The sequence below is a fragment of the Bos indicus genome, chromosome 2, assembly GCF_029378745.1.
Source record: "Bos indicus isolate NIAB-ARS_2022 breed Sahiwal x Tharparkar chromosome 2, NIAB-ARS_B.indTharparkar_mat_pri_1.0, whole genome shotgun sequence".
In the NCBI taxonomy this organism is placed as follows: Eukaryota; Metazoa; Chordata; class Mammalia; order Artiodactyla; family Bovidae; genus Bos; species Bos indicus.
Window position 1 is genome coordinate 105,824,351 of NC_091761.1, and position 16,457 is coordinate 105,840,807.

General features: G+C 49.1%; 1 non-coding gene across 1 annotated transcript; it reads left to right on the forward strand.

The window, feature by feature from the left end:
* The first annotated feature begins 5,749 nt into the window (after positions 1-5,749).
* TRNAC-ACA (transfer RNA cysteine (anticodon ACA)) lies at positions 5,750-5,821 on the forward strand. Its single transcript has one exon. It is a non-coding gene; the product is annotated as a tRNA-Cys (tRNA).
* Positions 5,822-16,457: the final 10,636 nt, after the last annotated feature.

Sequence of the window (16,457 nt, forward strand, 5' to 3'; positions counted from 1 at the left end):
CAACTGCCCTCCCTGAAATCGGGCTCAGGAAACACATGCACTCTCCACTTAATGTCAGTTAAAGAACTGCTTGATTTCAGCCCCATGGTAAGGACTCGGTTTCCCCAACGCTTCCATCCAGGCGCTTGGAGAGGCAGCAGAGGGTGGCAGAAAGAGACTGCCACCCATGTGTCTTCCACCAACTTGCTTATGGCCTGGGAAAAATCACTTTTTAAGTCTGAAAATACACTATGACTCCTGCCTGACCCCTCTCCATATTCAGTTACCCCTCCTGCAAGCACTCACACTCAACATCTGTAATTATCCCCCAAGGAACCTCCTGCAAGTCTTTCCCCAGCCACCCTCTGATACTGGGGACACTCTCCACTCCTCCCTGGAAAGACTGTGCACTCATTCCAAGCCGAGCACCAAAATCCAAGTCTGACCCACAGAGCAAATAGAGTTCCCTTCTAACATCACATAAAGACATTCAGTGTTGGCCATGACCTCTGTCTGCAATTGATCTCATTAGCCTTTCTTGTCCACATGACTATCTTACTTATTTGGGGTCTATACCTGGAGTTGGTGATGGACAGGGAAGCCTGGCATGCTGCAGTCCATGGGGTCGTAAAGAGTTGGACACGATTGAGCAACTGAACTGAACTGAACTGATACCTCCCCCACCCCACCTGATGCTGATATACCCCATGTTAGGATCCTGTCTGCTTCCTAAGCTCTGAGGCTCTCCTGTTCCCACCACTAGAGTCACATGATCCCCATCTGCAGCTCCCCTTGTCCAAGTTCTAGAATGAATCCAAAAGGAAGCCAGGAGGGAGAAGGAGCTTCAGCCTCGCCCCTGGAGACACAGCTTCCTTGCAGCCGTCAGACCTGAGTCACGGGCCCAGGCCTGCATGCTGCCTCCCTGCTGCTTTGGACCCGTCCTGAGCCCCATCTTGGAATTCTGCTTTGAAACTGGTGCCAGTGGCCTAGAACCCGTCTCACTCTCATTCCTACTCTTGCTCCAAGGCCCTGCTGTCAGCTGGTAGACATCACTGGACCACCTGAACTTCTAAAAGTCTCCCACTGCAGCCTCAGGAGGGGAGTTGACCATCCGGTATGATATCTGACTCCCTTGCCTGGCCCTCTGCCCACTCATCCAGACCACGACCTTTCATCACTGTCTTCCAGCCTGGGTTGCCCCCACAGCACCACTAATCTTCAGTTTTCTCTCTGCTTTCTCCCCCCATAGTTCTCCCTCCGTTTGTTCCCTACTGTAGGATATTCCTAAAATATCCCACAAAATATTCCTAAAATATCCCTTGCAAGCATTTCAAGGACCCCAATGTGAATTTGGAAGAGACTATTAGCTCAGTCCCTAATATATAATGTTCTTATACCCTTGTGCTCAAATTACTTATTCATTCAACAAACTTCTTTTTCTTGAGAACCTGATCTGTGCTCCTCTCTATTTTACACACTGACATTAAAGCAATGGGCAAAAGGGACAGGAACCTCTGCCTTCAGGGGTTTGCATCCCAGTGAGAGGCTCTCAGAGCTGGAGCCCAAGTCCAAACAGAGAGTTCCCTCTGCCTGAACATGAGGCCTCTCCACTTACCAAGTGGAGTCAACTTCTCTAGTGCCACCATCTTGAATCCCAAAGTATGGAGTCCATTATCATCTGCTTTCCAGCTCAACTCCTGTTCCAACTGTTGTTCTCCATGATTTCCCTTCCAAGAAGTGACAACTGTGTCCGTGGGGCCTCTTTTTCAGTCTCCCCACTGTTTTTCCTCCCCTCCTCCTGCCTCCTTCCTTTCTTGGGTCAGACTCTCTTTCTTGGGTCAGTCAGCATTTCTATCCCAGAGGAAGGCCTGTCTTTCCCCTCTTCAGGAACCCACCTCCCTCTTGTTTTGTCTCCTCAGTACGGCTGCCCTGCCCTGCCCTCTACGAGGATTTTCTCCTCCCCAGAGGTTGCTGCTGGTGTCCACAATGACAGGGAAGCAGAGCATTTCCCAGTCAGCCCTCAGTAGAGCTTGGCCTGGGGCCCAAGCAAGCATCTCAGGAGACAAAAATCAACTTTCCTGGACTCAGCCCCTGGCTTTCCAGTGAGAGCCCACAAGCTCCGCAAGCTGCTGGCACTCCCGTTGGAAAGGACATATGGGATGGTACATAGGACTGTACATCCTGCAGCCTGCAGGCTCCACAGGAGGAAGGCCTGGCCCTTTCCAGAGAGGACTTGCACAGGTGCTCGACCTCTGGTTCCCACGCAAACTTGGTGCATTCGAGACCCGGGCTGAGGCCTGGCCTTAGGGACCCCTGACTCCCAGGGCAGCTGAAGGACTCCTGAGGGTACTGAGGTTCTGACAAAGGCTGGGATGCAATGCCACAGACCACAATGCCACACACGAGTCATTAACTCTTCCCTCTCATACAGGGAACTGTCCTGCATGGCCTAACATCTCAGGGGCATACAGCCCCAGCATGGACAGTGAGAAATTGCACACATCTCCCCTCCCCCATCAAAACAAAAGACATCTACCCTCACAGGCCAAGCAACCAACCAGGTGCCAGCGCCCAGGTGAGCCTCATTTGGACTTTCTTAAGCCTCTGCACTATCATTGGGACCCTCCAGACCTAGTTTTGGACCGTCGGCAGCTTCCAGTCACCCTCTTCAGGGGGCTGAGATCCCATGAGGGTAGAGAGGACAGCTGGGCTGAAAAGGATGGTTCTCCTAGTCAATCACAAGAACGCCCCACAAGGGAACAAGTTGGGTCAAGACAAAAGGGCAATGGAAATCTAAATGGGCCTCTGATGCTGGGGTGACCAACTCGACCCCTGGGAAAGAAGGCCTGTGGGGGGACTGCACCATCCCTCCCCAAGTGTCTCTTTCCCCCATTAGAAGAGAACATGGGTTCTGAACAAAATAACATGGGTTAGTTCTGGTGCAAACCAGTCCTGAGCTATAACCCAGGCTGACCCAGAAACAGATACTAAGGAAAGAACACTGGCCTTAGAAGACCAGCTGTACAGAGAGGAAAAAAGAGGCCAGGGAAATAGTGGTGATCCCATTGACCTTGTAAACCCAGCAAGACTCCGGGTCAAAGCTCCCAGAGCAGCGAGTACTGGTATTCAGAAATCACAAGCAACAGGATGGCAGCAAGAGCCCTGGAGGTGCTTCTCCTCGGGGAGACAGAGGGATGTAAGAGGGGCCAGCAAGCAGGCATCATCCTCCCAGGCGATCAGTGTCAAAGAGGTCACTATCCAGACCGAGGTTCCAGATTCCAGACCTGAAACCAAGAATCAACCAGTTCTCCCATCAGCCAAGAAAGTTTCACCATGGAGATGCTGGGAAGGAATGAAAATCAGCTCAGCCCCTTTGCTCTGCCTCCTGTGCAGACAGGGGTCCCCAACCCCTAGCAGACAGGCCCCCGTGGTACCTCCCAGGACAGGAGTCATTACACCAAGAGCACGGGCCTGTGCAAAGGATCTGGACACACGGCTCTGAGTGACCGCCCTGTCCCGAGGGTGGGGGACAAGATCAGCACTTTCCAGACTTCCCCACAAATACTTCAACCAGAATGCTTGCCTTTCATCTTCTTGCATCCAGTGGGGTTCCTTTTTAGCTTTCTTTTAAAGAAAAATTCACATGGCGAATGGGAATCTCTGGACCCAGTGTTACCCATGGACCCTCCCATCCTCCACGTGTACCATCGCATCTCTACTGCCCCCTCCATTGCTTCCCTGAGTCCTAGGAGTAAGAGCTGACCAGCTCAGCTCCTTCAGGGTCAGAGTCCACTAGCCCATCCCCCAATATCCACTTTGACCAGCTGCCATCAGCCCACCTTTGAGTGTCTGTGCAGAGCCCTGGCAGCAGATCATTTTTTTCAAGGTGGGTATGCCTCCATGCCTGAAGGCCCTTTAAGAGCCCACAAGAAACAGTGGCTGCCAAGGCCCCTGGGAGCACAGCTCATGCCCCTGGCACAGTGGTGGGGGCCTGTTTCACTTGCTCCCCCTGCTGGATCAGATGCCCCCTGATCAGGAGCCCCAAACCAGTCCTCAACCACAGTGAAAGGACATCCCCCCTTCTCTTTAGACTATAAAAATGAGGTTTGGGGATTAGCAATGTTTTCTAGGGCTCCCCTAGTGGCTCAGACAGTAAAGAATCCACCTGAAATGCAGGAGACCCAGGTTCGATCCTTGGGTCAGGAAGATGCCCTGGAGAAGAGAATGGCAACCCACTCCAGTATTCTTGCCTGGAGAATCCCATGGATAGAAAAGCTTGGCGGGCTATAGTCCATGGTTTGCAGAGTCGGACATGACTGAGCGACTAAGCATGCTAGAAGATCTGAGAAACTCTAATCCCATTAGATGTTCCACAGAAACAGGTTTCTTTGGCCAAATAGTCCTGGGAAACACTGCCACCATACCAAGGCTTTTGGAGCCCTCTGGGTTCCCTTAGGGGAATGAGGATGATGCGTTGAGGATGCTGCAGTGAGGCAGGGAGGCATGGGAAGGACCTTAACTTTGGGTGAGGTTTTATACACCCAGCTGCTGTTCTAAACACTTTAGGTCAAACTCTTTGGGTAAAGCAATATTACTAACCCCACTTCACAGAGGAGGAAACTGAGGCACAGGTTTTTCAGGGCACTCTGTCTCCAGAGTGGGAACCCTCACCCCCTCACCGCCCTTAGACTCACCAGTGCCCAAATTGCAAAGGGGGATGGTCATGGCCTGAGCACTGCTCCCTGGACTCAGAATCTCTTTCCCCAAAACTGGAGGGATCAGAGCTTCAAGGAGAAGGCTGGGCTCCTGCAACTCTCCAAAGTCAAATTCTGATCCTAGGTTGGTTGTGGGGAGGGGGTTGCAGACTCTGACAGGCTGCGTGGGAGGCAAGTTTGGGGACAGGTGGCCCAATTCATCACCTCTCAATTGAGGTCCAAGTAAGTGACTGCTGCTTCCTCCTGCTTGACCTGTGCCTGTCACTGAGCCTGCACAGACACAGAGCGAAGATCCAAAATAAAAAGCCCTTCCAAAGATAAATGGCCTGGACGGGAAAGGGTTGTGAATTCAAAGAAAGATGGAAAGAAAATGTCAACTTTCAGGGGCTACCATCTGTCTGCTCTTGGCTGGAGGTCTCTACAACAGGCGACTAGGCTGGAGCCAGGGGTGGGGGTGCCATAGGTGGGTGGGGGAAGGAGCACATTCATGGTCAGCCTGGGTCTCCTCTGTGAGCATGGGCTGCCTCTCCTCCCCCAGCCCCGGCCTAGTTCTACCTCTGCTTAACTTCCAAGTGCAGAAGCCTGTCCTCCCTGCCCCAGGCAAGGGGTAGAGACCTCCCAGGCTCCCCTGAGGCCTCCTCCTCATCCAGGCCAAGCTGCCCCCCGAGAATCCAGAGGGCAATGACGAGCTACCCTGTGTCCTCTATGAGGATTCATCACTCCCTAGGCAAGGGCAGTGCCGTCCTCAGCTTGTGGGTCAAAACACACATCCCGAGGGGCTTCTGGCCTCCCCCAGCCAGGCTGTAGAGCCCTCACTCATGGTCTGTCTCTCTTCCTTCAAAACAGGGCTTGAGTGATGGAACCGACCCCAGCTGGGTCGCCTTGGTAACGGGGGTGCTGACTCTCCCTCTCAGTGTCTCTCAGTGTCTCTGTGTACCTTTCTGTCTCAGTGCTGTGGGCAGGTGTATCTCTCTCCATCTCTCTGTCTCCCAACCTCTCTCTCAGTCTCTCTCTCTACCTCTCCCTCATTTAATGGGCCTATCTCACAACAGACTTCCCTGGTGGCTCAGATGGTAAAGTGTCTGCCTACAATGCAGGAGACCCAGGTTCAATCCCTGGGTTGGGAAGATCTCCTGGAGAAGGAAATGGCAACCCACTCCAGTATTCTTGCCTGGAAAATGCCATGGACAGAAGAGCCTGGTAGGCTACAGTCCATGGGGACATGGCTGAGCGACTTCTCTTTCACTTTCACTTTTCACTTATCTCACAATAAGGCAAGCAGCTAGGCTTGCTAGTCTCAGAAGCACACCTGCCCACAGTTGCTCAAGCTCTGTCCCAGGGTGCTAAGATGTATTTCATGACAAGCATCCTAGGCTCAAACCCACTGTTCAGGGGGCTCTGGGTGGAGAGGAGACAGCAGAGTGCAAGGTGGGTCCATCTGGGGACCCTGCAGACAAATGGATGCACAGTGCTGGGCTGCCCACTTCCCTCCCCTGCACCTTTACACTCTCAACCCTGTAAAATGAAGATGGTAGTCAGAGCACCTACCTTCCAAGTTTGTTGTGCACATTAAATAAGATAAATGGGGGTGACTTAGCACATAGCACTCAAATGCTCACAGCTTTTATCATCCTTTCAACTTGAGGTTAGGGGAGGTCTCTCAGACCCCCAGAAAATGACAGTTCTCTTGGCAGACACCACAGACTTTATGGTCTGGCCCAAAGGCAGTGGGGAATGCCAGAAGCTTTGGGAGGGTGAGAGAGAAGTGTGGCTCCATCACCATGCTGAGGGGAGACTGTCTGGGGCAGAGCCTTCACCATCCCATTTTGCAGATGAGGAGACTGAGGCTCTTCACCCCAAGCCCAGCGAGCCTGCCCCTTCAACAAGTCAACTTGGAGTTTAGCAGAAATGATCAGGGAGTGCTGGGGAGCAGTGACTGAAGAAGGAGGCAGGATTCTGAAACACCCCCTCCACCGACCCATCCCCGGGGTGGGGTGGGGTGTCCACCTGGGCGACAGGCCTCAACACTGACCAGTCCTGTAATTCCCCTGAGTTTTACGTTTTCCAAATCCTGCCTCTCCCCTCCTCCTTCCCCCTGGAAAGCCATCGTAGGCAGGCCTCTCCCAAGCCCCTGTTTACAAAATTATAAGCTTCCTTTGTCCCCAGCCTCCTCTGGTTACAATAATACTCGTCAGCTCTCCAGCTCTCCAGTTTTCAGGGGCATGGAAAATGTGACTTCACTTCTCAAGGATTTTCTGCCTTAACAAAATGGTATTGGGGAAAGAAAAAGAAAAAGAATGATTTTTGCCCATCCTTGGGAGAAAAGGTACCAGGGATCCCGCCTCTCAGCCGAGAGGTAGAACCAGAAGGCCCCAGTGGGTCCGGCAGAGATGGCCAAGGGACCTCGCTTACCCCACGGGCTGGGTGGGCTCTGAGGGAAGCAGGGAGGGAAAGTGTCCCTGAAGAGAAGTTTCAAAAGTGCAAGTAAACTCATCTGCCTTGCTATTCGCCGACTAGACTAATTTATGATTTCTGCACTTGGGTATTTGTTCAGCCCATCAGCCAACTACTTACTTGCTCCAGATGTTTGGAATGAGGGGTTCCAGAGTCGACCACCTGGATGAGTGTCCTGCTCTGCCACCTGCTAGCTTCTTCACGTTGATGACGGATGGCACCTCTCCAAGCCTCAGTTTTCTCATCTGTAAAGTGGAGACAATAGACTACCGATTTCATAGGCTGTTGTGAGAACTCCTGAGACAACATATGCAAAGGGCTTCAAAGTATGCCCGGCAGATCATACACACTCAACAAATGGTGGCTATTACTGTTGTCATCCACTCCAGCCAACCTTCCCCAGGAGGGCCAACATGTCCAGTCCTGCTGGGGCTGCCGATCTCAAGGTGTCTGCTGTCTAGAGACCCAGCCCTGGGCTGTCCCAGTCAAGCCCATCATTCAGGCCTTACACAGTGGGGAGACCTTGTCAGGTAGCCTGGCCCATAAGGAGAAGGGCTCCCAAGCCTGTGCGGTGGGCCAGGCTCGGTGCGGGAGCTACAGGAATTTCAGAAATAGCAACTCTACATTGTCTCCACAATCTCAGGTGGGCAACAAACATCATTTTTAAAAATGTCTTTGCTGCTGCTGCTGCTAAGTCGCTTCAGTCATATCCGACTCTATGCAACCCCATAGACGGCAGCCCACCAGACTCCCCCATCCCTGGGATTTTCCAGGCAAGAGTACTGGAGTGGGTTGCCATTGCCTTCTCCGAAAAATGTTTTTGAATCAAGTTAAATCTGTCTCTGAGCCCACGTCCCACCTGAAGGGAGGAAAGTCAGTCTCCATTGTTAATGATACGCGCACCCAACCTCTCTCTCACCAGCATGCACGGTGAAGGGAGCACACGTGGTCACTGGCCATTTGCCCCCACTGGTTACTGCAGGGACACCTGGCCAAGGCCACACAGTCCTCAGGAGCCCAGAGGCTCTGCTGCCTCTGAGCCAAAGAAACCCAGCCCCAGACACATCACACAGTCTGCCCAAGGGTCCTGCCCACCACGGGCACTGCCAGGGGAGCAGGCCCTGGGCCTTGGGACTCCTCTCTCAAAGACACTCATGGCTCAAAGAACTTGGGCTCCCAGGGGGGAAAAAATGCAGAAGGAGTTACAGCAATTCCTACCCTCTACCCTGTAGCGCCAGCCTCCAAAGGCTGGGGTTAAAAACGAGCCGGCTGTCAACATGGGAGCGAGGGGTGCTGCAGGGAAAAACACGGGGAGAACAGAACATGGAGCCTCTTCTCTCACAGAAGCGGATGGCATGGCCCCACCTCCAAAGAGGTGACTTCCAGGGAACATGACCGGACATCGCTACCTCCTCCCCTTACCCACAGACACAGGAGCAGTAAGCCACCGGTGGTTTCTCAGGCATAGCAAAAAGCCCTCCAGGAGGCCCATCTGTCCTCTCCTGAGTGTTTCTGAATTTCTGCCCTCTCATTGTCCCCTGTGTACAGACACCCTGGAAAGGTCTGTGCCTACTGGGATCAGTTAATTTATCACCATGACCTCTGTGAGGTTAAGTTTTGATCAGGAAGTTAAGTTTTGATCAGGAAGCCGTGCTGGTCCAGGAAAGAACTTGGAATTTATTTAGAACCTACTGTGCACTGGGTGGTTCTACAAATATCCTCCCTGTTCATTGCAACTGCACAAAATGAGCACTGTTGCTCTCTGTTGATGAGGAGCAAACAACCGTCCAGCAGGGAGAAGGGTCAAGGTCACATACCACAGCAGGGAGAAGGGTCAAGGTCACATGCCATGGCAGGGGGAAGGGTCAAGGTCATGCGCCACAGCAGGGGGAAGGGTCAAAGTCACACACCACAGCAGGGGGAAGGGTCAAGGTCACGCACCAGAGTGGAAGGGTCAAGTCACACACCACAGCAGGGGGAAGGGTCACGGTCACACACCACAGCAAGGAGAAGGGTCAAGGTCGTGCGCCACAGCAGGGAGAAGGGTCGAGGTCGCACGCCACAGTAGGGGGAAGGGTCAAGGTCACGCGCCACAGGGAGGGAGCCGAGACAGACGCTCCACAGGTGTTCACTGACACAGTAACCGTGCCACGACTTACGCTGCTGCGACTGTTACCAAGTCCAACCTCGCTCTGCTTGCCGCATGACAGGCAGATGAATCCGAGTAAGGAGGTGTTGAGGCAAGGTATACGACAGTCGGAAAGCCAGCTGACCTGACTGAGAAGATGGGAAACTAACATTTCAAAATCATCATCTTATCAGGGTCTGGATGCCAGGTTCTTCATAGAACAGAGATGAGGAAACATAGTTAAAAGGCCATTAATCTTGCAAATACCTCCTAGAATGGCAAGCCTCTGGGGAGGAGATGTGTTAATCGCTTCCTTCCTGTAGCCATCTGCAGGTGGACAGGGCACTGAACAAAGGCACTTCCTTTAATGTTCAAGCAGAGGGCCTGGGTTCCCCAAGGCAGGCCAGTACGTATAAACAGTATCTGGTGAACAAAAAGAACGGGAAGCCAAACGGATCCTGGAGTCAGAATTGGCTCCTCCCTGAAAAGACTATTCCCATTTTACAGATGCCACTCGATCAGGCAGGCTGACCCTGATGCCTGAGGTCTTCACCTCTACATTTTTCTCCTCTGGGTGAGGGGCTTTTGGTAGGAAAGTCCCAGCAGCTCTGAGAACTAGGGCTTGGACCAGATTCCTGAAAATGACTAGAGCACTATCCAAAGGCATTCATGCTTTTGCGGAGGACTTAACAACGCACATTATTTTGAAATAAAACTTTTATGAAAATAAAAATACAGATTTTGTTTAACCGATTAAAGCATGCTTTTGAGAGCAGAAGACAAAATTCCTTTCTTCTCTCCTCCCCTCCCTGGCCCCCAACTCCAGTCAGTGGCCTGAAATCCTTAACTCTTAAATGAGCAAAGATTTTTAAAGATGTCACCCAAAGGTGTTGAGCAACAAAGAAACATTGGCTGCCAGAGTGAAGGTCACCCTTCCTGACAGATGAGAAAACAGGTCCAGTTGACAGGAGCAACAGGCCCAGGCTCAGGCACACACCCGTGTGCACACGCACAGGTCATGCACACTTGAGCTGGGGCCTGCACAGCCAGCATGTGCCCTCCAGGTCGTACACACCCACACTGTACACACCACACACGCAGCAGCAACCTCTCCTTGAGCCCACACCCCAACCCTCTCTGGGACGCTTTGGGGCTCACTCGTGCGTAACGACTGCCCCCTAGTGGACATCAGACCACCACAACACCTGAGCTGTGATTAAGTCCGCCTGACATAAACCCCATGATGGAGGATGCCCTGGGGACTGGACTGCTCTGGGTCAGGCATCTTAAGACCAGAGGAAGAAGACAGCAGAGACTTGGTGCTGCAGGTCAAGTTCCACAGGAGGCTGACTCTGAGAAGAGCAACAGGAAATGTATTGGGAGCTTTCCAAGGATCAACACCTGTGCTGGGAGGAGACACAGCTGAACCCGTGGGAGCACTAAAGTTGGGATGGCCCTTCAAGAGGGCTACCAGATTTAACAAAGGAAACTCCAGGCTCCTCAGTTAAATTGGAATTTCAGATAAATAGTGAATGACTTTTTAGCATAAGGATGTTCCATGCAAAGTGAAGAAGAATGCTAAGTGTCTTCAGTCGTGTCCAACTCTTTGCGACCCTATGGACTGCAGCCCACCAGGCTCCTCTGTCCATGGGATCCTCCAGGCAAGAATCCTGGAGTGGGTTTCCATGCCCTCCTCCAGGGGATCTTCCAGACCCAGGGATCGAACCCACATTTCTTACGTCTACCTGCGTTGGCAGGCGGGTTCTTCACCACTCGTGCCACCTGGGAAGCCTGATTTAAAGTATATAGGAGGTTATATGCAGTGTGTGCTTAATCTCTCAGTCGTGACAGCCTCTTTGCAACCCATGAACTGTAGCCTGCCAGGCTCCTCTGTCCAAGGGATTCTCCAGGCAAGAATACTGGAGTGGGTAGCCTTTCCCTTCTCCAAGGGATCTTCCTGACTCAGGGATCAAACCTCGGTCTCCTACATTGCAGGTGGATTCTTTACTGTCCAAACCATGCAGGGAAGCCTGTTATGTGCAATACTATGCCCTTATAGAGACCTGAGCATCCATAGATTTTGGTATCTGTAGGTGTCTAGGAACCAATCCCCTGAAAATAGGGATGACTGTACTCAGGATAATCAGAGGTGATGAAGTCATGAGGGAGGCGCCCTCATGAATGTAATTAATGTTCCTCTAAGAGACCCTGCAAAGCTCCCTTGCGCCTCTGGCATGTGAGAACACAGCAAGAGGGCACTGCCTATGAACCGGGAGAATGGCCCTCACTGGAACACGATCATGCTGGCTCCTTGACCTTGAACTCTCAGCCTGCAGAACTGTGAGAAATAAGTTTCTGTTGTTTATCAACGACTCAGACTGTGGTACTTTGGTATAGCAGGCCAAGTGGACTGTCGTGACTTAAACTGTCAAATGTAAAAGCAGAGGTTAGAAGAATGGATTAAAAAAAAAAAATTACCTAACACACCTTAAATATAAAGACAGGGATACATTGAAATTAAATAAGTGAACTGAAAAGATATACCATACAGGACCATATGAGGGCTGGAGCAGTTATATAAATATCTGATAAAATAGACTTGAAGACAGGATATTACCAAAAATAGAGATACTTTATAAGGACAGAAGGATCAATTCACTGGGAAGACCAATAACCATACATGCGTATCCAACTATCAGAAGGGCTTCAAAATACACAATGCAAAATTTGACAGAATTAAAAGTAAAAAGAAACAACTGCACAATCATCTCAGGAGATTTTAACATCCCTCTTTTGACAATTTATAGATGGACTAGACAAGATCGCCAGTGAAGAGCTGTAATGGTAAAGATGTTATTCAAGGATCTGAATGACAGTCTGAACCATGTTGTCGTAACTGGTAGTTAGAGACACTGTGCCCAACTACAGAACACGCATTCACAGTAACTGCATGTTTTATGTCCACAACATGGACCACAAAACAAGCATCAATAGATTTAAAAGAATTGAAATAAAAGAGAATATCTCTCTAACACAACTAAATTTTAAAATCAAAAATTGTAAGATAGCCAGAAAAAAAAAATGAAAGGCTTATGACAAGATTCTTTTTTAGTTTCTTTTTTTAATTAATTAATGTATTTTAATTGGAGGCTAATTACTTTACAAAGTTGTAGTGGTTTTTGCCAAACATCAACATGAAGCAGCCATGGGCGAACACCTGTTCTCCATCCAGAACCCCCCTCCCACCTCCTTCCCCATCCCATCCCCCAGGGTCATCCCACTGCACCAGCCCTGAGCACCCTGTCCCATGCATCAAACCTGGACCAGCGATCTGCTTCACATATGATAATATACACGTTTCAACACTACCCTCTCAAATCATCCCACCCTTGCCTTCTCCCACAGAATCCAAAAGACTGTTCTTTACATCTGTGTCTCTTTTGCTGTCTCACATATAGGGTCATCGTTGCCATCTTTCTAAATTCCATATATATGCTCTAGTATACTGTATTCGTGTTTTTCTTTCTGACTTCACTCTGTATAATGGGCTCCAGTTTCATCCACCTTATTACAACTGATTCAAATGCATTCTCTTTAATGGCTGAGTAATATTCCACTGTGTATATGTACCACAACTTTCTTATCCATTCGTCTGCCAATGGACATCTAGGTTGCTTCCATGTCCTGGCTACTGAACTGCGATGAACAGTGGGGTACACGTGTCTCTTTCAATTCTTGTTTCCTCAGTGTGTGTGCCCAGCAGTGGGATTTCTGGGTCATATGGCAGTTCTATTTCCAGTTTTTTAAGGAATCTCCACACTGTTCTCCATAGTGGCTGTACTAGTTTGCATTCCCACCAAGCATAAGAGGGTTCCCTTTTCTCTGCACCCTCTCCAGCATTTATTGCTTGTAGACTTTTGGATAGCAGCCATTCTGACTGGCATGAAATGGTACCTTATTGTGGTTTTGATTTGCATTTCTCTGATAATGAGTGACACAGGACTGGAAAAGGTCAGTTTTCATTCCAATCCCAAAGAAAGGCAATGCCAAAGAATGCTCCAACTACCGCACAATTGTACTCATCTCACATGCTAGTAAAGTAATGCTCAAAATTCTGCAAGCCAGGCTTCAGCAATACGTGAACCGTGAACTTCCTGATGTTCAAGCTGGTTTTAGAAAAGACAGAGGAACCAGAGATCAAATTGCCAACATCCACTGGATCATGGAAAAAGCAAGAGAGTTCCAGAAAAACATCTATTTCTGCTTTATTGACTATGCCAAAGCCTTTGACTGTGTGGATCACAATAAACTGTGGAAAATTCTGAAAGAGATGGGAATACCAGACCACCTGACCTGCCTCTTGAGAAATTTGTATGCAGGTCAGGAAGCAACAGTTAGAACTGAACATGGGACAACAGACTGGTTCCAAATAGGAAAAAGAGTGCGTCAAGTCTGTATATTGTCACCCTGCTTATTTAACTTCTATGCAGAGTACATCATGAGAAATGCTGGGCTGGATGAAGCACAAGCTGGAATCAAGATTGCCAGGAGAAATCTCAATAACCTCAGATATGCAGATGACACCACCTTTATGGCAGAAAGTGAAGAGGAACTTAAAATCCTCTTGATGAAAGTGAAAGTGGAGAGTGAAAAAGTTGGCTTAAAGCTCAACATTCAGAAAATGAAGATCATGGCATCCGGTCCCAATACTTCATGGGAAATAGATGGGGAAACAGTCGAAACAGTGTCAGACTTTATTTTGGGGGGCTCCAAAATCACTGCAGATAGTGACTGCAGCCATGAAATTAAAAGACACTTACTCCTTGGAAGGAAAGTTATGACCAACCCAGATAGCATATTCAAAAGCAGAGACATTGCTTTGCCAACAAAGGTCCATCTAGTCAAGGCTATGGTTTTTCCTGTGGTCATGTATGGATGTGAGAGTTGGACTGTGAAGAAGGCTGAGCACCGAAGAATTGATGCTTTTGAACTGTGGTGTTGGAGAAGACTCTTGAGAGTCCCTTGGACTGCAAGGAGATCCAACCAGTCCATTCTGAAGGAGATGAGCCCTGGGATTTCTTTGGAAGGAATGATCTAAAGCTGAAACTCCAGTACTTTGGCCACCTCATGGGAAGAGTTGACTCATTTGAAAAGACTCTAATGCTGGGAGGGATTGGGGGCAGGAGGAGAAGGGAACAACAGAGGATGAGATGGCTGGATGGCATCACTGACTCGATGGACGTGAGTCTGGGTGAACTCCGGGAGTTGGTGATGGACAGGGAGGCCTGGCGTGCTGTGATTCATGGGGTTGCAAAGAGTCGGACACGACTGAGCGACTGAACTGAATGAACTGATAATGAGTGATGTTGAGCATCTTTTCATGTGTTTGTTAGCCATCTGTATGTCTTCTTTGGAGAAATGTCCGTTTAGTTCTTTGGCCCATTTTTTGATTGGGTTGTTTATTTTTGTGGAATTGAGCTGCAGGAGCTGCTTGTATATTTTTGAGATTAATTCTTTGTCAGCTACTTCGTTTGCTATTATTTTCTCCCATTCTGAAGGCTGTATTTTCACCTTGCTTATAGTTTCCTTCATTGTGCAAAAGGCTTTTAAGTTTAATAAGGTCCCATTTGTTTATTTTTGCTTTTATTTCCATTACTCTGGGAGGTGGGTCATAGAGGATCCTGCTGTGATTTATGTCAGAGAGTGTTTTTCCTGCTTTCCTCTAGGAGTTTTATAGTTTCTGGTCTTATGTTTAGATCTTTAATCCATTTTGAGTTTACTTTTGTGTATGGTGTTAGAAAGTGTTCTAGTTTCATTCTTTTACAAGTGGTTAACCAGTTTTCCCAGCACCACTTGTTAAAGAGATTGTCTTTTCTCCACTGTATCTTCTTTCCTCCTTTGTCGAAGATAAGGTATCCATAGGTGCGTGGATTTATCTCTTCTTAGCACAAGCATTAGGAAATTTAAAATTAGAAAGACTGACACTACCAAATGTTGGTAAGGAAGCAGAGCAACTGGAACCCACATACATTACTGGAAGAAATGTAAAATGATACAAACACTTCCAAAAACTGTTTGGTAGTTCATTAGAAAATTACAAATATTCTGACCATATGACCCAGCCACCCATCCTTCAGTATTTACCTAAGAAAAATAAAAGTGTTAAGTCCACCATAAGACTTGCACGGGCTCATACAGCTTTATTCTCATTTGCCAAGTAAAGTGAAAACAACCTAAGTAGCCATTATTTAAGCGAATGGATAAACAAAAATGGTGTATCTATCCCATGGACGGAAGAGCCTGGTAGGATGCAGTCTATGGGGTTGCTCAAAGTCGGACACGACTGAGCAACTTCACTTTCACTTTTCACTTTCATGCATTGGAGAAGGAAATGGCAACTCACTCCAGTGTTCTTGCCTTGAGAATCCCAGGGACGGGGGAGCCTGGTGGGCTGCCGTCTATGGGGTCCAACAGAGTCGGACACGACTGAAGTGACTTAGCAGCAGCAGCAGCATATAAAAGAGTACTAAGTGAAAAGTGAAAGGGAAGTTGCTCAGTTGTGTCCGACTCTTTGCGACCCCATGGACACCAGGCTCCTCCATCCATGGGATTTTCTAGGCAAGAGTACTGGAGTGGGTTGCCTTTTCCTTCTCCAGGGAACTTCCCAACCCAGGGATCGAACCCAGGTCTCCCACATTGTAGACAGACGCTTTACCATCTGAGCCACCAGGGAAGTCTAAATGAAAGTGAAGTCGCTCACTTGTATCCAACTCTTTGCAATCCCATGGACTGTAGCCTACCAGGTTCCTCCGTCCACAGGATTTTCCAGGCAAGAATACTGGAGTGGGTTGCCATTTCCTTCTCCAGGAGATCTTCCCAACCCAGGGATTGAACCCTGGTCTCCAGCATTGTAGGCAGCGCATTACCATCTGAGCCACAAAAGAGTACTACTTGGCAGTAAAAAGAAAAAGTAAAGGAACAGATTACTGATAAACACCAAAAATGACTGAATATCAAAATCAATATGCAGGGTGAAAGAAGCTAAAACTAAAAGAATATATATGATATTCAGTTCAGTTCAATTCAATTGCTCAGTTGTGTCTGACTCTTTGTGACCCCAAAGACTACAGCACACCAGGCCTCCCTGTCTATCACCAACTCCCAGAGCTTGCTCAAACTCA